The following is a 25,547-nucleotide window of genomic DNA, read 5'->3' as shown; positions in this document are numbered from 1 at the left end:
CAATAATTCCCGAAAGATATTCTTTATAACATACAGTTTCTTATACTTTTACACAAATATTTTATGTTAATTAATATTGTCTCCAAGTGCTGATTACTTCCTAAATTAAATTTGTTTCAACATTTCCCTCTCCTTTTTATTTTTCTGAACCTACTTGGAGACAAAAGTCACAAAACAATGGGTAGGTTATTCTGTGCAGACAAGTTGCTGCAAGACTTTAAAGTGCTGGAAAGCCAGATAAAAATCAGAGACTGTTAAGAAAAAATCCAAAATCAATGGACCTCTAGTCAAACACTAGGCTTGATCCAGATCGTTGTAAGAGTAAGCAAAGGATTTTGATTTCACTAAGTTTTACAGATGCCACGATGGGCCCCTTGTCATTACTGCTTTGCAACATCATGACCACAGGCAACCTCTGTCACTACTCACTTTTTCTTGATTTTATAAAGGACTCACGTGTTTTCACAACCAAAGATAGAGTCCTACAACCTCTTGCCAAATAGAACACTTAGAGATTAGATCATTTTATGAACTAAAGACCCTTTTGTTCACTGTTCTGGCTGACTGATGAGCTGTTTATCCTAGTTTTTATGACGACATTTAAAAATACACCTGTAGTACAATCTATGTCCCTACGGAGCATTTTAAGAAGTTTGTGAGTAGAAAGTACCATATGTACAAACCACTGCAGTGACTTAAGATTCCTATTGAAGATTCAGTTGGGTTTTTGAACTGAGAAAATATTTGCGGGTTTTGTTCTGAAACTTACTAAATTGCCTTCATTATATTTCTGCAGCTAACACAGATGTCTTTTGATATTGTGCTATTCATCTTTTATTAATTATCTACTTAGACATATGAACAGACCATTTGAAAACTATAAGCATTAGCAATCTGAACCCTTCTGTATTGGATATACTCAAAACCTTCCTCTTAACTAAAATGTCCCTCATTAAAAGAAAATATTTAGGTATTGAGACAATATCCGCTGTATTCATAAAGAGCCTAGAGCTGAACTTAATAGCTAACTTATTTTTCTAATGGAAATCTATGTGTGTGTTGCTTGCATATATTGATGTTGCAAACTTGTCTTTCATGGAGAAATGAATTGACTGCTCTAACTAGCAGCAACATTTATATCATCTATATAACATTTCATATCTATAGCAAAATAGATCTTAATCTGTTTTTTTTTCACCTTAGATGGGTTCTTAGACATTTAATTAGGTATGCTACATCAATAAGTCATCTCTATAACTTGCAGATTTTATACAGTATTTTGGGAGACATATAGTGCAATTTAACAGGCTCAATAAACATTTAAATTCATGGTGCTTTCACTCCACTGGAATTGCTGAAGTTCATTAATAAAACTTCTGAAACACCCATGTATTTACTGGGGGGGGGGGGGGGGGGGGAAGCGAAAACCATCTCTATTATGGCTCCAGCCCAGGAAAAAAAAAAATCACCTACTGTAAACTTGTGTCCATAGAATAAAAATGAGAAATCAAAACAATGCTATTGAACAATAGTGTCGCTCTGTAGTGGGTTTGTCTGGGATAGGGTTAAATTTCTTCATAGCAGCCCATATGGTGCCATGTTTTGGATTTCTGACAAACCAGTGTTGATAATGTAGGGCTGTTCTAGCTATTGCTGAGCAGTGCTTGCACAGTGCCAAGGCTTTTTCTGTTTCTCACTCTGTGCCATCAGTGATCAGGCTGTGGGTGAATAAGGAGTTGGGAGGGAACACAGCTGGGACAGCTGTCCCCAGCTGACACAAGGGATATCCCATATTACATGACATTGTGCTCAGCAATAGAAGCTGGGGGAAGAAGGAGGAAGGGAAAGCGGAATTTCAAAGTTATGCCTTCTGTTTTCCCACGTCATCACTACTCATGATGGAGCCCTGCTTTCTGGGAGGTGGCTGAACATCTGCCTGCCAATGGCAAACAGTGAATGAGCTCCCTGTGCATGTGGTTTTTGAGTTACCTATTAAATTGTCTTCATCTCAACCCAAGTTTCCTCACTTTTACCCTTCCACTTGTCTCCCAGGTCCAACTGGAGAAGAGTGAGTGTGCAGCTGGGTGGGACTGAACTGCCTCAACACACACACTCTCTTGGGAAATATCGTAATACACACTCAGTGCAGAAAATATTCTGTCAACCATTGTTTTTCAGATTGTCATATCTGATTCTTTAACCACTGGCCCCTGCTCCCCAAACACAAATTACTTTCTTTTTCTGAAATCTCTTCTTCAAAGATAATCCTTAAAATACATTTTGATAGGGAAGAAGAGGTCGAAGCTGGTGAGCCAGGCTTCTACCTTTAAATCACATCAGCCTGCATAAGAAAGTAAGATGTGTATGAGAGAAAATTGGGGGCACATATTATTTTTGCAAATAAGAGAGATTTATGTTGGTATGTTGATTCGGATATTTTTAAACACAGCAAGCATTTTTAGTTAATGAATTGAAGACTACTTTTAATTCTTTGTTCATGGTTGCTCATCTAAGCCACTGTTTAACACCACTGATTCTTGTTACAAAACATCAGTGTCAGTTATGAGCTTTACCAGAAAATTGGGGAACAAAACCCCCTAAATTCCTTTTTTTTTGTAGCCTCAAGGTTTCCAAGCACTTTTAAAGTATTTTTTTTTCAATCATCACAACTTACAATAAAAAAAAACAAACCCAGAAATTTCAAAAGTTGGGTTTCTGAGGAAAGAAAAACCAAATATTTTATATAACTGAAAGAAAATAAATAAGAATGACAAAACAGAGTTAGACCACAGGTCCACCTAGCCTGTTATCTTTTCTCTGACACTGGCTATTAAGGACTTCATAAATTTTAAGACCAGGGTAACTGTACAGTGATTATTCTCCAGAAACCAGTAGCTCAGGTGATACTTTTGCATTTCATAGTCCTGATAGATTTATTCCATTAATTTGGCCATTCACATATTCAACCTACTGTAAGATTTTAGCCTCCAAAGCATCCAATGGGAAAGAGTTTGACACCTTACTTGAACATCACGTAACAAATTCTCTCTTTCTTACTGCTTGGAATTGTCATTCCCAAAGCTGTCTTGCAAATTCATGATAATTGGCAATGTAGCACTTGTGCAGCACTTCGGGGCAGCTGCAAAAAAGACTGGTGAATAATGTGAAATAGTGCTGCGATTTGCAGTGGCAGGTGATACCAGATAAGATTATTAGATGGCAGAGTTGCTCAACAAAGGGGGAAGACAAGAGAGCCCTAGTGCCACTTTGTGTGAGAACCTCCATCAATAGCTGAAGTTACTAATGAAAAGCTCCTGGACCCCCAGAAATACCAGATGAAGTAGAGGTGAAGGGGGTGCAGAGGGCACAGGGTGAGAAAACTGACAAGGAGAGAGGGCAAAAGTACTTCAGATACCTCACATATCACTGAACTTATTGCAATCCAGCAGTTTGGTAATGTCCAAGTGTCTGTTGGTCCGTTGGCACTTCTTGTTATGAAGATAACATGTATGCATGATGCAATCGAAGTTCATTATCACTTAGAAGGATAGGCCTGCAGAAGTGAAAGACTGAAGCAATCAAACCTTTTGAGTAAGGGTTCAGAAGAAACAAGATGGGGGAGCTGGACAAGGAGTAAAGTTAAGGCTATTGAGCATAGATAAAAAGAAGAAGAAAAAGAAAAAAATATGAGAACAATGATAGAATAAGGTGTATCCATTTATGATAACATTTGAGATATTTTGTCCCATATGCCCATACAGAAAGGGGTAGAAATCTGAGGGTCTCTTTGGTCCCTTATTTAATAAATCTACCTTTTCAGTCCCATTTTTAAGCAGTCTGTGTATGTACTAGTAACCCACGTAACCCTAATTATGCAAGAGTACATAATATGAATTTGTTGTTTGATGTACCAATAGGGATCTGGAAACATGAAGTGGAAGCTCTGATGTGTTTCACAACTGGACAGCATTTGGTTAATTAGAATACTCCTTTACAACCAAATGCACACTAAAGTGTTCAGGAGATGCTACTCCTTGCCTGCAGACACTCCAGTTTTCACATCTGTTGGTCCTTGATGAACTACAACTGCATCCTTGGTGTACTACTACATCAAACAATGTAGTTTCCTGACTTCATGGTTACAGCTTTCCTCTTGGTGTGACTCCTGTTTCAAACTAGGCAACTAGAGAATGCTCCTTATGAACTGGTTGAAGCTGGCTCCCTCAAATTCTCCTATTTGGTCATGAAAAGGGGCACCAGTCTCTTCCTTTTGTCATGTATTCTGCTGCCATCATGTGGCTATTTCTTTTCATTGACATCAAGATTCATCATAAAATAACGGGTTTGCACCTCCTATAAATTGTAGGTTCCACACTCTGTCTTCTTTTTTATCTATAAAACTTGCTTCTAGGAAATACACTCCTTAATTTTCTATATTTTTCATATTTATTGATAAATGAGGCATCTGGCCAAAACTTGCATAATAAGTACTTCAGAGGTTTTACGCTGGAAAAGTTTTTGGGTGAAAACACACCCAAAACACACATAATTTTTTACAGTGAAAAGTAACAGTGAGTGCATATATTATTCTTCAGCTCAGTAAGCAACTTTGTTCACAGGATACTTTCCAGTGAGCTGACACAAAGGGAATTGTTCATAATGGCACCTTGGGTTGCCTCAGACAAATTCTATTTTTTTCCATATACAAAATCTGACTTTGATGTCCACTCACTGAAGAGGCCCTCTTGAGATCTATATCCATATCTAATCTATATCTATATCTACATCATCTATATCTATTTTTTTTGGTCCTGAATCATGTATTTGGGGACAGGAAAGAATTTTTTTCTTTGAGCTTTTTTCCTCTGTTTTTTGTCTTGAAGGTCTTGTATGAAAGTGAAGAAGGTTTAATGGTGAACATGGTGATGTCGCTAGGTTGAAAGTTGGACTTGATGATCTTAAAGGTCTTTTTCAGCCTTAATGATTTCATGATTCCTTGATTCTAAGGTGTGCTCAGTGTTGAAAACTCTTCCTGGCCTCTAGGGTAGATCCTGTAACTTGTAAAATCATCAGTCTTCCTGTGTTTCACAAAACTAATTTAGTAGTTTAGTGGATTTTGGTTAAAGTTGGAAACCCCTTCTGGGAAAAGAATAGTCTCCTCATCTGACCAGGCTGAATTGCAAATACAAGAACTTCAGCCATTGCATTGGACAAGCTCTTCAGCTGTTGATCAAGTCTGCCTGATAATGCCTCTCAACATACACATAGGTATGTGCAGTACATACATCCTTGTATTTTTTAGAATGCACAGACACCATCCCACTGAGTTTGCTTTACCTGTAATGCCTTTTAAACACATTGCTTTGTGTACTCTGAAAAACTCTATGGACAATGGTATGTGGCTGACTACTTTGAGGATAAAGGATTTCAATGTATTAGTTGTTTTTAAAGGGGTGGAGAATATGGGGGAATTTCCTATGCTTCTGTAGTTGCCAGATTTTTGCCTTAAGTATCAGATGCAATTTTGTGTTAACAAATTCTTCCATGATGCTTATAATACATAACATGTCAGTTTTAAAGAGATAAACAATAATGGTTTAAGCAAATTTTAAGATATATAGGGCTGCCAAGAACAGAACTAATAGAACTGCAAGTTTCTGCCTAACACACTTGGGCGTGCTGTAGTGCCTAAGTTTTAATTTATCAGTATGCGTAAATGCTGAAAAGTCTGCTGTTCTTTTTGCCTAGAAGCATTGCCATCTTTCTGAATTTGAGCACTGCAGCACCTACCTTATGCCTAGTACATCTGGGAATTACAAATTGCCTGACACTCCCCAAGAGCATTGAATGCAGTACAGATCTAGAGGAGGAAGGATACTTTTCATAATATGGTAAGCAGAACTCTATAATCCTTACACACTTGCATGTGTAAGGATTAAGATATAATGGCCTGTTACTTTACTCCATTTGAGATCTCTGCAGTGACAAGCATAGTGAGTGTTGCAGGTTAAAGCGAGATGCCTATTTCTGCTTTTGCAATGCAGTTCTTTTCCTCCTGTTTGCCTATAACTGTATCACATTCCTTAGGGGCAGAAATTTTCAACGCTTTGTGTTAGTTTAGGTGGGAACTTGTTTTAAAAGTTTAACGTCCTCCACTTGTCTGTGTATGTCTATGTGCATGAGCCACATGGAGAAAGAGGATTTGTCCATTTATCATCAATCAAAAACTGTAATGCAATATCTGAACTAAATTTTGATAAACTGGTATCTTCATAGTGTCAGCTTGGAATATAAAGCTGAGCGTGAGGGACAAAAATTAAGCTGATGAAACATTAAAACTGTATGCACATAGAGCAAGATTTTTCTCATTACACTTGAGAGTGAGAATATGGCACTCACTGACACGTGAGAATTTTGTAGTTTTTTTCTGCTCAGTTTAAAGCGATTGCAAGTATTGGCTGCTCTGGGAAACATTATAACTTCTAAGATTTTAGCTTCAGAGCAGAGAGTAAACAGAAGCAAGAAAGGGGGAAAAACAAGCTCCCAAAATTTGACTTGTAGGCCTCCAAAAACATTCAGGCACCCTTATTAATGCATGTGAACAGTAGAGATTATCCCATCTTTTTAACACCATAATGTTGAACTCTCTCTGACACGATGGCCTACCTTTAGCAAGACAAGAGAGGTTTGTGTGGCCAGCATAAGGTTTTAGAGTCTGCTGAAGCATTGTGTTTACCTGTGTATTTTGCCTTGGCAGAGCCAAACTTCTGTGCTTCATCCAGAGCAAGTATACATTAAAAAAGCATGTTACAGGAAGCCAACATGTCAGACACATGCTATAAAAGCTGTGGGCAGCATTACAAAGGGGTGGGGAATGAAGCTGTTAGTTTTTTGAACATCTGTTTGGGACAGAGATATCTTAAATCATTAATGGTTTTCATCCTGTTTTGTTTTGTTTCATTTGCAACTGCATAATTTGCAGTGATGAATCTCTTGATAGTTGGAATCTACCAGTCAAAGAAAATGAAATCTTAGCATCCTGGAGATCACTGAAATTTGATTAATCTGGAGGGATGAGTACCAATCATCTCACTTGACATGGTACATTACTGAAAAGAAAGCTAAAAAAAAGGTAATTTTGAATTGTGTAAATTATTTAGCTTTCTACTAGGAAACAAATTGAAGAAGCAATAAGAAAATGGGAATTTTCCAATCACAAACCCTGTAAATCACTGTGTCTTGATAGATCACACACAGATTCTGTAATTATTTCAACTGTGGTGTATTAATTTTCTAGCAAGATACCAACACAGGGAACATAGCATTATGTTTTTCTGTCTTGGTCATAACTCTTTGGTCATATTTCTTTTTAGGACATTGGATACAACCACAAAACTTTTCTTTCTATTACTAAGCAATGTGAAGACAAAAACGTTCTCATTATTATAGCTGCACTTAAACAGGAAAGAATTTTAAAGCATTTTAAAACAAAAACGAGAATGGAAATTGAAGTATGAGAAAATAATTCTCACTACAGTGATAAAAATACTCAAAATCTGGATAGAAAAAGATGTTTGGCTAAGTTTAAAATCTTTGTATAAAGAGCTGTGTACAGCATGGAGAAGACAGTAAGCCTAATCCTCCAAAAGGGAAACTCATCTTTTCCTCATCAACCAAGACACTAATTTACACAGTAGGAGACTGAGGGAATTTCTCCAAGGGAGACTGGTTTTGCAGAGAAGAACATCAGTTTTACCCAAATTATTTATTGCAGAGAGAAGTTCAAATATTAATTGAACTAGACTTTCAAATATTAATTGAACTACTGCTTTACAGTAGTCCTTGGTGTCTTCATTCATAGATAAGGAAAATAAAGCAGAGGGATCCAGGTTGCCTCACTTTAACACATCAAAAAGGTTTGAAAAATCTCAGAATTAAGGCACAGCAGTCCAAGTTTCTACCAGATGATGTCTATATGTACCCAACTTCCCACTGCAGTCAATGCAGAACCAGGCTATGACTGGTGGAGCACAGAAAGCAATCCAGCTGGCCATCAGGTGTGCAACTTAATGTGAGATGCTCCCCATGTTCCTTTGAACTGCATGACTGGGGCAGAATATATTTGCCTAAAAGTTGTTTCCTGTTTTATACTCTCTTGCAATGACACCTCTACATTTTGACAAACAAAGAGTGGAGGCATCAGGCTGTTTAGTACTGAGCTTAAATTGCTCAGTCCTCAGCACAAAACTGTCCTTCCCTGCTATATTCTGTTTGGGTTTAAAGTATTCTTTTTCCTCAACAAATGAATTTTTTTTTTTCTACTGCTTTTGTACCAGAAAAAGAGGTATTATGAAAATACTGTGACCAAATATCCATAGGTCTTGGAACTATAAATGTGAACTTAAAAAAATTCCATAAAATTATAAGACCTACTGCTGTCAGTATAGGCAAGAAAGCCAGCCTTGCGTGTCTGAGGCAACACATTGTCTCTGCAAATACTTGTGAAACACAGTTCTTTGTGGAGTGTGCTGGAAACCCACGAGAAAAACCTGTCCTCATTGCACTCTTTGCAGAGTTCTCAAAGTTCACATTGTGGATGATGAGCCACCACTTATGAATTAGCATATTATATAAAACATACTTGATTATAAGGGTATATTCCCACTCCTTCAACAGCACAATGAAAATAGAACAGGAAAAAAGAACTGTATGACTGTTTTATTTACGTAAAGACATGTCATTAAAATTCTTTTGATTTTCCTGAAGGCAATTTTTTTACATTAGTAGAAATACAGATCTGGCCTAATTTCCTATCTGCAAATTAATGAGGATTGGAGATATTTAAATTACAGTCAGTGAACTCAGATATTTAGAAAAAAGGAATATCTTTGGTGAAACAGATGTGTGAGGAAAAATACTGCAATGAAGTTGGAAAAGAGAGGAACTTTTTGTGGATTGGTTGTATGCCAGTTTTCCTTATACAGTGTTATTTATTTGGAGCAGCAAGTTAAAATAGGTATTGTAACAGAAATGTAAATGGATGTTTGTCAAAGCTGGGTAGAGATGAATTTTTCTTAAAAGTAAGAAATTATTTTATTTCTTCTCCTCTTTTTCTTTTATTGTGTTATGTTTTTTTCAGTCAGGGTTGCATATCCACCCTAATCTGAACTCTCACAGGCTTCAAATCATTTACTTTAACTCCCCGATAGCATATTGGAACTGATTATGCAGAGCTGCACAAAGGAAAGAGAGCTGGTTCCCAGATGCAGTGTGCTGTGCAGGGTAGGAGGTGGTGGCCAGTTGCTGAAATTGTGTATCAGTTGTATCAAGTGCAGCTCCACACAAACAAAAGCCCCCTCTCTGTGAGCATCAATGTCTACAATTTCTCTGAGTCATAGAGGACACAGGCTGCACAAGCACACTGTCTTATACTCTGCTGCCCATATACTCCTTTCTTAGGACACATTCTTGAACCTACTGGAATCACAGGTGTTCTTTTTTCTTCATTTTTAAAAATTAAAATGGTTCCATTTTTTTCCCTTCTACTTTACTGTTGTTTCCTGAAATATTAGGGAAGGTACGCTTGTGGAAACACTGGTAATTTAAAGCCTACAAGTATTTGAAGTCACAAATCTGTGATTTTTTATGTTACAAATTTTGAGTTTGATAAAGAAAGCTTAAACCTTTGACCAAAAAAAATAAGGTCGACTGTAATATTGATTTTGATTATTCCTTCCAGTTGCTAATTGTATTCATTTAATTTCTAAATCATATCTACTGTGTGAGTATATATGTTTCCTTGATATTTTTGTCTCTAGTGTTTTAGAGCAGTGCCTTGCTGACAGCCCATTTCACACAGTCCAGTGTTCTACCATTATATCCATCAGGCAAAATAATTGCTACATTCTTGGAAACTGACTGCAAAGAAATGATTGATCAAGTGAAACTTGAGGATTGGGTTGGAAAGCAGAGGAGTGATGTAAGATGAAGAAAGTGGGTAAGCTGACTTTTATTGTGCATGCAAAAAATAAACTTATTTGAAATTTTTCAGACTCTAAGTTTCTGCCTAAGGGTCTTGCTGATGGTTGACCCCATTTCCTGCAGTACCCTGTGCTGTCAGGCAGTTCCTCAAGCATCCACTTTGCCACAGTGGCAAAGCTGAATGAATTTAACTGGAAACCTAAAACTCTTGTGGGTATAAAAGGGACAAGTCTCTGGCAAGACACAAAAGGTCCTTCTCAGATATGGGTTCCAGTCCATGTCTTCTAAAGATTTGGTGGAAGTCCTGCCATGGACAGCAAGGTATGTGTGGACACTTATTGGTTGCACACATTGAATCAGTGGCTTCTGCCAAAGTTGACAGACTCTGTTATAACCTCTGTGAAGATATGATGCTGCTTCAGTGCACAGGTCTGGAGTAGAGGTGCTCCTGAGGTCTAAATTTCTCTTATACAATATATTGTTTGTCTCTATACAGGTTTGGTTCACCCGATCACTGAAAAAGTGTAGTACAGCATCTCAATATTGGCAGGTGAGAAGGCGTTTTTATTGAAACCATGCAAGGAACCCGTCAGTGTTTCTCAGTCTTTAGAAGTAAACTCTCACTAATTAACTGTGGCCTTTGCTGCTGATGTCATGTAGCAGAAAGGTTATGAGTACATATTAAGATCAGCAGAAAGACTGGTTGGAAAGGATTTTTTGACCAGTATATATTCGACTTGCCAATGTCGGCCTACCAACATCAAAAGAAAATGAACATAAACCCTTGTAAAGATCATTCCTTTCCAGACTTGGCCTTTAATCCAGGCTGGTTCTTTTAACTCTTTCCATATGTCAAACTGGTGCAACACACTTACCTGGCAACCTCTATTAGAGAATTAATTTGAAAACTACCCCAGTAATAATACTGTATAGTTACTGCATACTACAAATGTTAATATAAGGCAAAAAATAATTAAATAAATTAAATTTGTATGATTGAGCTTGATATCTTTGTCACTTTCAGCTGTGGAAACTTAAACTCAGTTTTTTATTAAGACCTAATAGTGTCAAGCCAGTAAGACAGCAGGGAGAATAGGTAAAGGGAAAGTAATGTAAAAATGCTCTGTTGTTTTCATGAAGAATTCACCATGAAGATCTTAAATTTTCTCTAGAGACAAGCTCAGCAAGCCAGCATGCTTTTACAGATGAAATATATTTTTATATCTTTCAAGAAAAACTCTTCCTCAAAACCCATACATAATTATGAAATGAAACCATGTGCTGCCAAATTCACTAAGATTTGGAGGATGACCTTTTAAAGTCTGTTTAGATAACCTCTGGCAATTAAATAACCACTGTTGTAATCACAGTTCCCAGACATTGAACTAGTTATATTTATTTTTTCATTTAATTTTTAAAATAAACATTCATAGGCATGTTATCCCTGATTCCCTAAAGTATTCAAAGTCGTGTCTATATCCATCTTTACCTGGGGAAGTTCAGTTATAGTTACTTATAATGCATCAGTTTATCCTGGTGATAAAGCATCATTAATTGCTTGAAAAAAGCAAAAACTGGCTTTCAAACATCATGGGAAATTACAATATACTGAACTGTAAACACTGATTATTGCCTCCACTGGTAAGTGGAGGCAATAACATGCCCAGAGGATTCAAGAGGAATCAAGATATTGAGAAGAAAGAATAAGCTTAGTTCTGCAAACTGCTTCATTGTGCAGCAAATTTGAGACTCAGTACAGCAAAAGCTATCCTAGAGAGCTATGCAGAATAAAGCCAGTCAGGAGAGCAGCCACAAGATACATCTTCTCCTGCCCGTGCAGGCAGCTAATCACAGAGCTCAGAGGGGCTGCTACTGTCCTCATTCTCTCTAAGGCACCTGAACAAAGTATGTTTGGGAAATCCCAATTTAGAAATTCATGACAAATAAAAATGCAAGTTCAATGAATATATGGATTTTCTCAACCTCCAGCTTTTCTCAGTCCTCCACCTTTTCTGCCTCATAACAGACCCCTTTCATCTAACTGTAGACAGTAGAAAATGGGAACGGATCTTATTATGAACTGTGACTGTTATCAACTGGACACTAACAGATTTTCGGCATATATTTCAAGATTCTGGTCTTATTTCAAACAATTTATTTCCTCCTGTGTAGAATTGGATGGATAGTAAAACACACTTTAGAAAAGCTGAGAAACTGATGCTTTATTTTTAGATAGAAACCCTACTGTTGTTAAAGGTATTCACTATAATAGGTCAACTAGTACTTAATATTTGTAGTTGTTGAGTCACTTAGTGAGGCAAATGGTAGTTAGAGCTTGGATGATCATTCTTCACCAGCAGCTGGTCTCCCTTACCAGCTATTTCTTATTAAATTGTAGTTCCCCATATTTCACCAAAATGAGTTGCAGTTTATATTCTACATTTACCTCATGTCCTGTAGTCAGCTCATTGTGACACTGCACAAAAGGAGAGTGAGGGAAGCAGCTGTGATATCTGCGCTCTTCAGTACAGACAACATATTTGCAAGCAATTACTTTTCAGCATCTTTTCTGAGTTCATATCCTCTATGCTCATCAGAGATGACAAATTAATTAATATACTGGGTAGTATAATGTGATAAGAAACAGAGTACCTTCAAAACTAGGGCTCAGTTTTGGAGCTTTAAAAGTTATTTCTCTCTTTTTTTTTTTTTTTAAGAAGTCCATCCCAAATAAGCTACCTTTTGTTTTTGCTTCTATTCATTTCTAAAAGATGGAGAGGACAGATGAGTACCCCAGGACAGAACACGCCACTTGCCTAATCCCTAAAGCATCACAAGAGCAAGCATAAATCTATCTATCCAAAATTTAGTATTGCCTTTCACAACTAGTTCTGAATTTCGTAAGCTCTTCCTGAAAAGTTTTATGGTAGGTTTTCTCTTTCTTGCTACCTTCCTTGTCAACTTACCAGCTAGGTCTTGCCATGCTGGGAAAGAAAGGTGATATGGGAATGAAAGTCTCTGTGGGTACACAGAAGTATATGGGAAGTCATAGAATCAAAGAATATGATGAGTTGGAAGGAACCGACAAGGATCCCATACCATTCAGTTCACAGTTTATGTCTCTGTGAGATACTGCTATAATACTCTTAACCTGAAGAAAGAAAAGAGTCCATTTGCCAAGGCAAAGTTTAAGGTAAAATAGTAGGTCTGAGATCTAGACAAGAAATACAAATATGGGAACGTCCTGATCAGCACTTTCCTAGGGTAGATGTCAAGTTCATATTTGGGTGATTGAACATCACATTGTATCTTGTTACTGTAATTTAGGCAACTTCAAAAATCTTCATTTGTGACTGAGTGACTTATAATCCTTACCATACCTGGGATGTTTGCCTTGTTCAGCTTGCCTTCTTGATGACTAATTAGAAACCCTACAACCCAAGAAAACTCATCCTTCAATATCTTATTTCACATTCTAAAAGACAAAATAACACGGAGATGTTTATGCATACATGTAATTTTTCTACAGTCTCAGCATCCAAGATTTGACATCTACAACAGAAAATTGTGCTAGTATTCTAGGGTTTGGTCTTTGCTTTAAGGTCTTTATCATTTCCTCAGTGTCTTGCCCTAGATCAGTCATGAAGGCAATTGGGGAGGAAGCCTATAAGAAAGGCACAATAGAAATTCACCATCTTCGAACTTGTTTCTGTTACAATTAATGCCAAGGCTCTCTCTGACTTGGATGCTGTTTCTCAGTTAAGTTTTTAGCACATTTTCATTTGATCTTTTTATTGATGATTCATTGTTTGCTTACCTAGAAAAATAGTGGCAGCAATCTGAGCCATGATCCTCTCCTTGCTAGTAGTAATAAGTAAACTATTTTATTTTATTTCATTTCATTTCCTGGTTCCCCCTTACTAGGATTGTTGAAAAAATGGGATATTTAATCACTAAAAGAAATACAAAAAAATTTCTAAAAAGAAAACAAGCTACACAATTCTATGGATGCTGACTCGGATGTAATGAAAACATCCTTTCTTTTATGTGTAACATTAGTAGGAGATATCAGAGTACCTAGGTCCTTTTCTCAGGGGAAGAATCCAGTCATAAACCTGAGGAGGTGTGATTTCATTTCCTTCTGGCATCTGAAGAAGAGTGTGGGGTCAAGAGTCTTTATTTTATTTGCTTAGTGAGTGATATAGAAAATGTGCTTTCTGAAGAAAATGACCAGGTCAGAAAAACACAGACCCATATAAGCTGAATGAACTCCATTTTCAAAATGAAACTTCATTTAGCGTTTTCCTCCTACTTGGATAAAAATCTGAGTAAGCCTTGCCAAAGGTTTTAAATGCAAGAAGCAATTAGGCATCTATTACTTATTTGGTTTATTATATATTCTGCAGAATAAAGAAGATATCTGCTTTGCCTACTATAAATATGCGGACTTCAGATTGTTGCACTATTATCCAACATGAATGCACAGAGCAAAATTAGATGAAGCTGTCAATGAAAGGAAACAAAACCACTGCAAACACCAGGTCCTTCAAAGAACAAAGATGAGCTGCTATTTATCCTCGAGTAGCACTGGAGAACTGTAGGGATCAGAAGCAGACCAGCCTGTGTCTAAACAAGCTAGTGGTCTGCAGCCTCATCATCCCTGAAATTAGAATCAAAACCAATTTTAAAACCTTACAGATGATGAGGTAAGTGTAAGTAAGAGTGAGCAGGTTTTAAACTTGCTGACAGACACTGTGAGCAAGGGAAAGGCTGCAGCAGTTTACAACCAGATTCACAAAGGCAGGGAAGCAAGTAACTGGGTGGACAAAGCTTAGAGATACTGGCCAGGAAATATTGGATTTCAGGTTGAGTATGAAGCCCATTGATATTTTAATAATTTTGCTTTATGCACTCCAGACATAGATGGGCATAATAAACGACACTTTTGCTTTTCAGAAACTGATTTTGAGACTCTGAAATCAAATGCTATTTGGTTTATTGGATGTATTTGTCATTGCCACATGTTTTTGTTGCATTATGGTGCAGGAAACAGAACTGGCTGCATGGAGCTCCTTTCTGCTGTGATCAGGCAGTGTTACCTACAACAAGGATATCGAGGTTACACCTATCTTGCTGTGCTCTTGAGATAAACAAAAGGCATAAAACCCCCATATATCTGTGACTGTGACACTTCCCCGTATAACCCTTCAGTGAAGGAGTGGCAGAATTCCAGTCCTGGATTTTCTCAGGTAGCAATACCCTTTTTTGGTACCAATTATAGATGTTCAGCACTTCATCAGGCCTTTGACAAAAGTAAATTCTGCAGTTCAACAAAAGCCCAGGGGAACCTTGGTTCCTGAAGTGTGCTGTTTTAAACTTGCCAGTGTGTTGGTAATAATGTGTTATTATCATGAATATGTTCTAGTGAATTTTGAACCACTCGAAGGCCTTAAATTGTTAAATGCTTCTTCTGTTTCTTACTCTTTCACTTGCAAGCCAAAACTTTATGCTAGCTGTGTCCAAAATCAGAAATACTGAGCTAGTTCACAAATTGCGCTCAGTACTATAGCATTACAGTACATATATACTGTGCTACTTTCATCTAGCAAAATGTGTAGTAGAACACTGCACATGTCATTCCTTTAACTGTTTATACATAGTGTCCTCTGAAGGAATTTGATATATTTGTTTCACTTAGCTCAGTCATGATTCAATTTCTCGAGTTATGAACAGCAGGCACAGATCTATATTTCTTTTCTTTATTTCATTACAAGCTGATAATTTTATTGTATTTCATTTTGAGATTCATCTCATGAACACACTATGTGTTTTGCATTTAGCTAGATCTTTCTTATTTTTAGATCTTGTGTGATTCACAGTAAGTAAAAAAAAAAAAAAGAGCCAGCCACCCAGAAGCTTTTGTTCTTGCAACCATTTAAAACCAATTTGTGATCCTCTCCACTCAAACGTTTTCTTCAAAACTGATAATATTTTCTGCATGAAAAGTTGCTGAGTTGAGAACAATAATATATGCTAAAATCATACTTGCATTTTTCTTTGTAATTGGTTTTATTATATCTGTACATTTTCCTACCATCTTCTTTGAAGATTGGATTGTATCATGAGAAGCTCTGTACAAGAGAACAAACAAAGGGCTCACTCATTCCCTCTGTGACTCCACGTACTGGAAAAGAGATCTCAGCTCTGGTAATCATGTGAAAAGCTCTCCATCTACCCTTTATTGGACAAAGGTAAAAGTCTTGGATTTTGCTCTCTAAGGATCTGGGAGGAAAAGGGGTGAGAAGTGGGGTTTTTTTGTTATCTATAACCTGCCAAGGCCGTCACTTCTAACTCATGAAGACTTCTTGGCCTTGTTTACAACAAAGCACTTTAAAACACAGGTCTGGTGAGTGTTCTTTGGTAATTCCTAAACTGAAGCACAACCGCTAAGTATCCTATCTGTAACATGCTAATGACAGCCTGGGTCCTGGTTTGGGGATATCCCAAGACCCACATCTGCAGCAGCCAGAGCAGCCAAATACATGATCCATGACAAAATTTACTTCCGCAAAGACTACCACCAGACTACCTCTGAAGTTCATCTCATTTTGATGCTCATTTCAATAACCAAAGATCAAAATCTTTTACTGTTACAATGGAGGAAAGATAAGATACAAGTTTAGGAGATGTTGATATTTTTTTTCTCCTTTTTCTCCAACTTGTAAAGTATTCAAACATTGTTTGGGACGGAACAGAAAGTGAACTAGAAATAGAGCCACAAAATTCTCCTAGATTCTCATTCTCGTGCAGAAAAGTTATATTGCAGACAAACACCAGAGGAAAGTAATACTGATATGAAATGTTTGAAATACAAAAATACAAAGCACTTTAAACATTTTTTTTTATGTCCGGCTGTTCTTTTTGTAACCTAGCTTGACATTACAATTTATTCATAAATGAAAAGTGTTTTAGCATGTAATATTCTTCAAACGCATTGATAACATTTCTTTTAAGTTAATATATCAATGCAATCACTAGGAAAAGTATGCCTTGGATTTAAAGGGTTCTGAAGAGTAGCTAAGATTATTATTCAGAATCTATATATTCATGCATACTTATACCGAGGTCAAGGTGATATAACAATGAAAAAATTAAATAAATATACAGAAATACATTTCCTGAAATGCATTATCTTTACTTATAAATTTGTTTGATTTTTCAGTTGTTCCTTGCTACCCCCCAGATTTTTAACCTCAGCTTTTAAGCAGTCAGCACACAGTACTGTATATATCTCTATGGGGTCACACGCACACAGAGGCCCATGAGGTTGGAACACTCTGGTTTAACACCAGCGAGCTCATGTGGTTTTTCTTGAGTCTAGCATTTGGGAGGCTGCACTGCCAAACTTGAAAAGTTTACACAGCGCTTTCAGACCAAGAATATGGCTTTCAGAGCTTTTCCAGCTGTTTCTTACCATGAAGGCAGACTGTGTTTGAATTTTTTGATACACAAGCACACAGACAAATAAAATACTGAAGAAAAAAATTAAGAAGCAAGCCATATGGACAAACAGAGGTCGGATGCGTAAATGCTTTCTCTGACTCTATTTTGTTTAGCAATATACAGGCACAACCTGTACCTTACAAAGGACCTGATAGATGGCTTCAAAGAATCACTGTATTTTGGCTTAGAAAACTCTTTCAGCTCACTTGTGGAAAGAGCCAACAAGTACATTCTCTGGAGTTTATGATTCTGATATTTTTTTACTTTTTTTTTCCTCAAAAACATAATCTTTCATATATGTAAAAGGACTAAAATGAGATTTTGGTTGCAGAGATACTGACAATCATAGAAGTTTGGTTGTCCAGTGTTGTAAATAGATTATTTTATTGTAGAAAATACAAATTTTTATGGAAAAAATAGAATACAGTGAACTATGTAATGCAAGTTGTCACCTGCTTTTCAGACCTTTGTCTCTATCAACTGTTACCAGTGACATCACTCAGTAATAATATCTGTAAGTATTTGAAGATGTACATAATGTAGTCAGTTGCTGCCAAAAAAGAAAGATGGTTTTCTTTGTCTTTCACTGGCTGTTTCCAGTGTCTGTTAAACTCAGGCTGTGTATCTTGGCTTCTTATATCTAACATACTGTGTATGTTTGCTGTTAAGCTCATGATAATTTTCTCCTCCTGCTCCAAGAAGCAGATGTTTTTAAAAATATTTGAACAGCAAGCTGAATGTAGCCACATTGCTATATGGCATTCAACTGTGTAAGGTTACATAGTTACTGATATGCTTGAAACTGAGAGTATAGATTGTGTTTCATATAAAATGTGATTGACTTGATCTGTACTAAAGCAAGCACAAATAATATACTCTGACCTGGAACTGTGGCAGTTTTAATGTTTCTGTAAAATTCTTGTTGCTGCAGTATCAGGACATCTCTTGGAGTTTCCTATTAGATGTCAAGAGAATTTAAAATGAAAGAAAACCTTCAGTGTAAGAAACCTCTAGGACAGATTTGTGTTACAGACTTTTATACATGAATTGGACTTTATTTGACTTCTTAATGTTAGTGGAAGGCCTCAGTAGAAAGAATTTAAAAATAAGGACCATGTAAAGGGGAAAATACTAGACATAAATGAGCATATATTATAACTGAGAAAGAGAGGAAGTTCTCCTAGGGAAGGAAAATCAGTAGGTCTCAGATCCTCAATGCAATCTCCTATTGAAGGAGCTCTGTTCAGATCTCTTCCAGAGTCCCTGGGGTACTAGGATTTGTTTCTATACAAGCAGTATCAGTGTGCTTTGCTAGACATGCAGTGTTGGGAGAGGAATCTGTCATTTTGTGAGAACATGAACAGTGAACAGGAGGGATGGTGTGTTTTCTGAGAATAACCAGAGGAAAATCTTGATCTGATGTAGCCTTGGTAAAATGTAATGAATGTTTAGTTTTTTGGAGCAGACTGCTTACTTAATTGGGTCTTTTTTTGCCTTAAAAAGTAAAAATGCTTAGCTTGAGGATTTTTTTCACCCTGCCTTTTTTTTTCTCCTTCTTCGTTATGGCAACACATAGTTACCAGTGTTTTACATTAGTCTTTACTCTGGATTAGGCCTTATAGGCAGTGTTAAAGCATAAATACAGAAATCATACCTTCTCAAATACTACTTAAAATACAAGAATACAGTGTATGAAGATGGATAATCATATCTTGAGGGGGTTTATTACTTTCTGCTTTGTTTGATATTTCCCATTGATACAAAAGGCACAAAGTTTACACATCTGAAATGTGGCATAGGCATGTGAATTCTGACCATGAAGTGCCAGTATTAACTTTTAATAAGTCTTAGCCTGGCCCACATTGCATCTTCAAGTATATTGTCCCAGGCCAGTAATTACAGTCTTTTATACAAGACCTATTTTAGGGTGCTGTTTTTATATAATGTATATTTTTATCTTGACTTTGAAAGATCAAACCCTGTTTCTCATGTAAATTCTGCCTTGTGAATGTTTCAGTGACTTAAAGGAACATCACAACTCTGAAGAAACTGAAGCAGCAATATTTTTCCTGTGATTGCTATGTATATGCAGTTTTCTTCCATATTCTTCTGACTGAAAAAGGTGGTGGGGGAAGGAGAAAGAACATGTTAGGGCAAACTGACAATAAAGCCCATTCACAAATAAAACAACTTAAATAGATTGCATTTAGTTCTATTTCGAGTCAAAAGAAATAGAAAAAATTCAAATATTTATGCTTTATAGACTGATTGCTCAGTTCCAACACAGAAGTTAATTGAGGTCCTTATCCTTTCTCTTGTTCTCAGTCTTCCACCTGGGTAAACTTGATCACAAGCAGCTTGACCAAGGTATCCAGTGGTGAGTTACTGGTAAGGTTGTCCCTGCCCTAAGGATCCTTTCGGCTTTTAGGCATGTTGCTTGAGTCCTGTTAGGATCATCCAAGTCTGTGAGCAGCAATTGGTATTTAAAAAAAAAAAAGTGATATTTAAAACAGTTGCTTAAAAACCAAGCATACTGAATATCCAAAATCATGCTACAAAAAAATTCTACAAGACAGACTAATCCTCATCTTATGCCAGTTTTTACAGGCTGCAAATCTAAGTGAGGGTATTTTTTTTATACTGTGCTGTGTGTAATAGATATTTTTCATATATTCCAGTAACCCATTCTGTTTTCCTTCCACTCTGCATACAGAATCTGCTTGGAATGTGACAATTGTAGTAGCCCTGGTCTTCCTAAGTTCAGCAGCTGTCTTGAGACGTACACACTCTGCTTATTTTTAAACATGCAAAGCAACTGGGAGGAGAGCAAAGGAAGATGAAGAATTCAAATTGATTACCAGAGTACGTTATAAATAATATGTAAAACAATGGTATGTAAATGTACCATGGTATCATACAGTTATAATACATTGCAAGAAACACTTTTTATTTAATTACAGACTACTGAAAATGAGTGTCCAAAGCTAGGCAGAATTTTAGACAAAGCCAAATAATGCTTCAATGTTTCATAGAGGAGGCTACTGCATCCTCACTTACTTCCTATTCTGAAGGCAAACTCAAGGCTAGTAAAAGACATTAGAGTAAAAGAAACTCTTCCACTTGTGAACAAAGCAATGAGTTGAGTGTGGTCAAAAATCATACCATTTCCTCTACATTTCCAGGATTTACTATCTATCTCTCATGTTTAGGGAGACTGCTCACTTCCACAAGTAAATTACTTCCTGTGACAGAAGCCTATGGGATTCTATGTATTTTCATTCTGATGCTGATATCTTTGTAACAATTATCCAGCTGCCACTCTACTGTTTAAAGTGATCTGCTGAAATGATAAAAAATTTCAAGATATTGATGATTTAGCTATTAGATTTAAATGATGGAGGCTGAGCTATGCACACTACCCAAATTATATGGCCAGGTTTCTCAGAAAACATATGCTGTATAAAAAGATTTCTCTGATATCATCTATGTAAAGTAAAAAAATTTGAAAGATAGATATAATAATGTAAGAATGAAAATAAAATAATTTTTACCTCATCAAATATAACTCAACAAGCATGTGGTTCTTATTCCACACAAGCTTATTATTTTTCTTCCAGTTTAGGAAAAGTGATTTGAAATACGGGTGATACTATTCATACAGTCTCGGGTCCATCTATGAATTCATTTTTTGAGTTCCTATTTATGTTATTCTTTATTGCAAAACAGTCACAGTGGATTAAGTTTTTCAGAAGATGAAATCCATATGTTGGTAAATTAGGCTGTTACATTTCCTACTTCTTTGGCGTTAATTACTGGTCAATTCATATAGCAGAATTAAAACTAATATTGAAGTTGACAAACTGGTGCCCAAGGTACTATGAATCAGTAAATTTGAAATATAAAGCTGCATTTTATATAACTGTGTTGTGCCAAGAAATTTTGTTGTTATTATTATTATTATTATTATTATTATTATTATCACTGAATAATTTATTTTGATGGCTAATCATCCTTTTTTTCTCCCTCTATTTTCTTTTCTTTTTTTTTTTTCTTTTTGTAGGACAGAAAACCTATCTATCCCTGCTTTACCACACTTGAACCTGGTCAGAATATGAATTGCCATTTAAAATATGCTAGCATGATATTACTGTAGCTTTTTAAGAGAAGATTTTCTTCCTGTGGTCCATTTTATCTTTGACAGTTATAAATTTTTTCAAGATGGAGTTGACTGTCCTCAGCTCCTGAGGTAGACCAGCTGCCATGCTGCAGTGCAGCATTGACCTTTGTGTTCTGTATGACTCCAACAGAATCATTTGAGTCATTTGACATTAAAATAATGTTCAGTGACTCTGTCATTTTCAAGTAATTTCCTGAATAATTTCAAATCTATTAATATGGAGGAAACTGCTGCTTGACAAAGGTTGGACTCTGTGAATCCAGGAGCACCAGCTAATTTTTAACTTCCCTTATTATCTGCAAAGAAACCTGCTATGACAGACTCATTTTCAATACCAGATAGTGAGGAAGATGGAGGCAATGCACATAATTGACATCCTTGTCTGAAAAATTGCAGTGATCTTATCTTTTCCTTGTAGTCTGATGTTTTACATGGGAAAAGAAAGCTAAACTAAAAATATAATGCTACTGCATCAGACTAGGAGACTTTGCTCCTAAACCTCATGGAAATTGAGGAAAAGAAATTTGAGTTTTAACAGGAATTTCATCTTTACATTTGCAGCTTATTAATTGATCCTGTTGATTACAGTTACAAAAAGCCCAGTAACATTTTCTTTGTTTGTCAGGCTTATTGACTGGAATGAAAACAGAAGAGCTAACTAATCTATAATAGGCACAACCTATATCTTCTTATGGTTCTTTCAATATTACCTCCGTTTTTATTTTCATGATATTACCTAATCACAACATTATATAACAAAAATTTGCCAACATATAGCCTGACACTTTAAGGTGCTGAACTCCCTTAAAAATTATTCCCAATGCATTACTTATTACATTTTAGATAGCCAAGAATTCCATCTGTAAAGAGTATACCTGATTATTTTTTTCATGGCATTTTAGAGTATATGCACTAAAAGATGTCTGTGCCAAGCTACTTAAAGCTTGGTGAAAAGATCATCACTTTTCTGAAATGACTGACTATATATTGTGAGCCAGTAAGAACAGGATCATTAAAGAGTTTATTTTGAGCAGCCAGAACAAGGAATGATATTGCTGGATTGAAAGATATGACATATTGTTTTACCTCAATGAATATTGAAGATTGTCTCTTCAAGAAAAATAGAAGACTGCACATCTTCCCATGTCAAAAAATAGATAAGCCCAAGGGGAAAAAAGGAAAGGGAACCACGAGATAAAAATTGAACTGTTGAAATGTGGTGAGTGAAATGTGATTATTGTAGTCATTATACTGTTGTCAATTAGATTAACAAGTAGCTCTGGAAATGGGTGATGAAGTAATGGAAAACTTATTTTAACTGCAACCAATTGGCTTACAGCAAATTATCTAATGAGTGACTTGTTTTTAACTCAAAGGTGGTTTTCTCAAACTTTGATCTTCTGGATAAATACCTAAAGTAAGACAGATCATTATCTTCTTAGAAAAAATATCTCTGTAAGGGAGAAAACAAACAGCTCTTATTGATTCTTTTTTCAAATACTTCTAATGAAATAGCAAATGTGCATATCTTTCCTTTGAAATAGGCAGACTCTGAATGCTTTTTTCTAGCAATTCTCATCACTCACAGAGGAACTCATAGAAAGGGACCAGGCTTCTGGACAGGAGACCAACTTTAGCACTTGGTGTAGGGAAAGGGAAAACAATAGAACAGAACAACTTAAGCGCCTCGAGAAAAGTCTGGTCAGCCTCCCCAGCTCAATGAACACAAGCCTGGAACCACATAAAAAGAATGTGACCATGTGCAAGGATGTGGCAAATTGCTTTGTGGTCTTCAAAGCATGTCACATCTCTTTCTTTACTCTCTGTACCTGCTGGGTGCAGTTTGTTTCTGGTAGGAGCTAGGCATCACGTTCCACTCAGTCTTAACAACCTGACCCATTATTTTTAATCTAATAAAAAACCTGGTTTTCATTTAACACTGTTAAACAAAATCTGGTACTTCTTCAGAATATGTAGTTAATGTTAGGTATGCAAGAAGTGGGAAAATGTGCCAGAGATATAGAAAAACTACTAACGCATAATTTAACTCCACATCTCTAGTCAGAGTTAAGAGAATCAAACTAGAGGCTTTACTTTATGCCATGACTTCATACATGATACTGCTCTTTGCTATATTTTTAATCTAGTCAAAACATGACAGATATGAAGGTCCATTAGCTCAGTTCTTTATTTAAAATTAATTGATGTAAAAAAACCTGAAATTTAAATGCATGTATCCATAGAGGATTTACATATGCACACCTAAGCTATTTTTCAAGTAATATAATTTGAACTGATACACCTTTTCATAAAGGAAACTATACTTTGTAGTTTATGGCATTGAATGGTCAAATTTCTGTGTGCTTGTCTCACACAGAATAGTAAAGGAAAGCAGAAATTATAGCCATGAGTCAAAGCTGTGCTAGCAGGTTTCAAACTGGAACATCTGCATATGTTCACTAAAAATATGGCTCTAATAATTGCAAGATCATTCTGTCCAGTATTTGTTACAGCAATGATGTACTAATGACACAGTACAATTTCATAAAATTTGGACTCTTTAATCCATTTTTGTTGTTTCTTTGGAAGGTGGCCATACTTCAGATGCATTGCACTGCTGACAAATGAGTGGAGAATGTAGAACGTATTTTCTGCTAGTAGCTTCACAGCAGGGTCGTCTAATTCTTACTGTAGCTAAAAAAACTTTGCATGAATGTGTAGCCATTCTGGAGACAGGAAACCTGAAACACTTTCCTGTACTTTGAATGAGATTAATTCAGTCAGGTGATAAAGAATTTTCATTTAATTAATCATTTCATTTAATTAATCTCATCTTTGAGGATTCCACATATTATGTAAAAATGCAATATCATAAAATGATATTTTATGACATGTGGAGATAGAAAAACAGAAGAATTTGGTTAGAATACAAACCCATTTCAGCTGTGAATTCTCACCTTTATTTTTGAAGAACCATAAGCTGAAGTTTGTTTTGAATTCATTTAATGAGTTTTCCTACAGTTCATTTCCATTCCTTATTTCTTGTGGAAGAAATACAAAGTTCTAGCAGACCCTTCACTACTCAGAAAGTTGACCGCTGTAGAATAAAGATATTTTTGGGGCTTACCTTAGCAAAAAATTTTGGACAGCAGGAGCAGTCCAGTTATAGTTTATATATACAATATGGAGAGTTTGAGAAGGAATGTTCTTTCATGCTAGACTTTTCTACTTTCCTTAGACCAAATATTTATAACACACAATATGTGTTTCCATTAGCCTTGCTGACTAGCTTATCAAATTACCTGTGTTGTCTGGGTTTGAGGAGTGTCTTTTTATCCTATATACTTCTGAACAACACCTAGTATGATGACGGTCACCACTTAGCAGAACAGTCTTATAAAATGTAAAGACTAACAATATATCATTCTGTAAAGAACAGCAATATTATGATCATCTGTAACAAAAAGATGGGAATTTTGATTAGACACAATGGATATCTACAGTCATGACTTGATTGTATGTACAAATAAAAGAAGTGGTGGTAATAATGTTTGCTTTGAAAAGGCTGATGAAGGACAGTTTTCTTTTTTCATTTTTGATTATTATGGAAAGAAAAACTTGCAATTATTTCTGTCAAGTGAAAAAGTCCTTCAAAGGAGAACAGTAGTCGCTCTTCAGGAATAAACTGACGAAAACAATGCCCTTTATCCTACATAAAATTACTTGTATGAAAATTACTTTTTAGTGCTGAATTCAGATGAGTTAATACTGGACATATACATTTTTTAAAAGAATATTAACATATTAATGAGAGGGCAATAAACCATATACCCTACCATCTGATACAGTCCAATTCCAACTGAAAGGATTAGAAAGACTCTCACCT

At 36.1% G+C, this 25,547-nt stretch overlaps 2 long non-coding RNA genes across 2 annotated transcripts in view; one reads left to right on the top strand and one right to left on the bottom strand.

Annotated features, from left to right (window-relative positions):
* The window catches only part of LOC135411521 (uncharacterized), a 538,599-nt gene that overhangs the window by 503,729 nt on the left and 9,323 nt on the right, over positions 1 to 25,547 (top strand). The gene's annotated exons all lie outside the window — the stretch shown is intronic.
* LOC135411513 (uncharacterized) lies at positions 19,672 to 25,054 on the bottom strand. The gene is made up of 2 exons (XR_010429176.1): positions 24,964 to 25,054; positions 19,672 to 19,947 (listed from the first exon to the last, which is right to left on the bottom strand). It is a non-coding gene; the product is annotated as an uncharacterized LOC135411513 (long non-coding RNA).

The sequence above is a fragment of the Pseudopipra pipra genome, chromosome 3 (genome assembly GCF_036250125.1).
Source record: "Pseudopipra pipra isolate bDixPip1 chromosome 3, bDixPip1.hap1, whole genome shotgun sequence".
Lineage (NCBI taxonomy): Eukaryota > Metazoa > Chordata > Aves > Passeriformes > Pipridae > Pseudopipra > Pseudopipra pipra.
The sequence above is the reverse complement of the archived record's forward strand: the minus strand, read 5'-3'. Positions and strand labels throughout refer to the sequence as shown.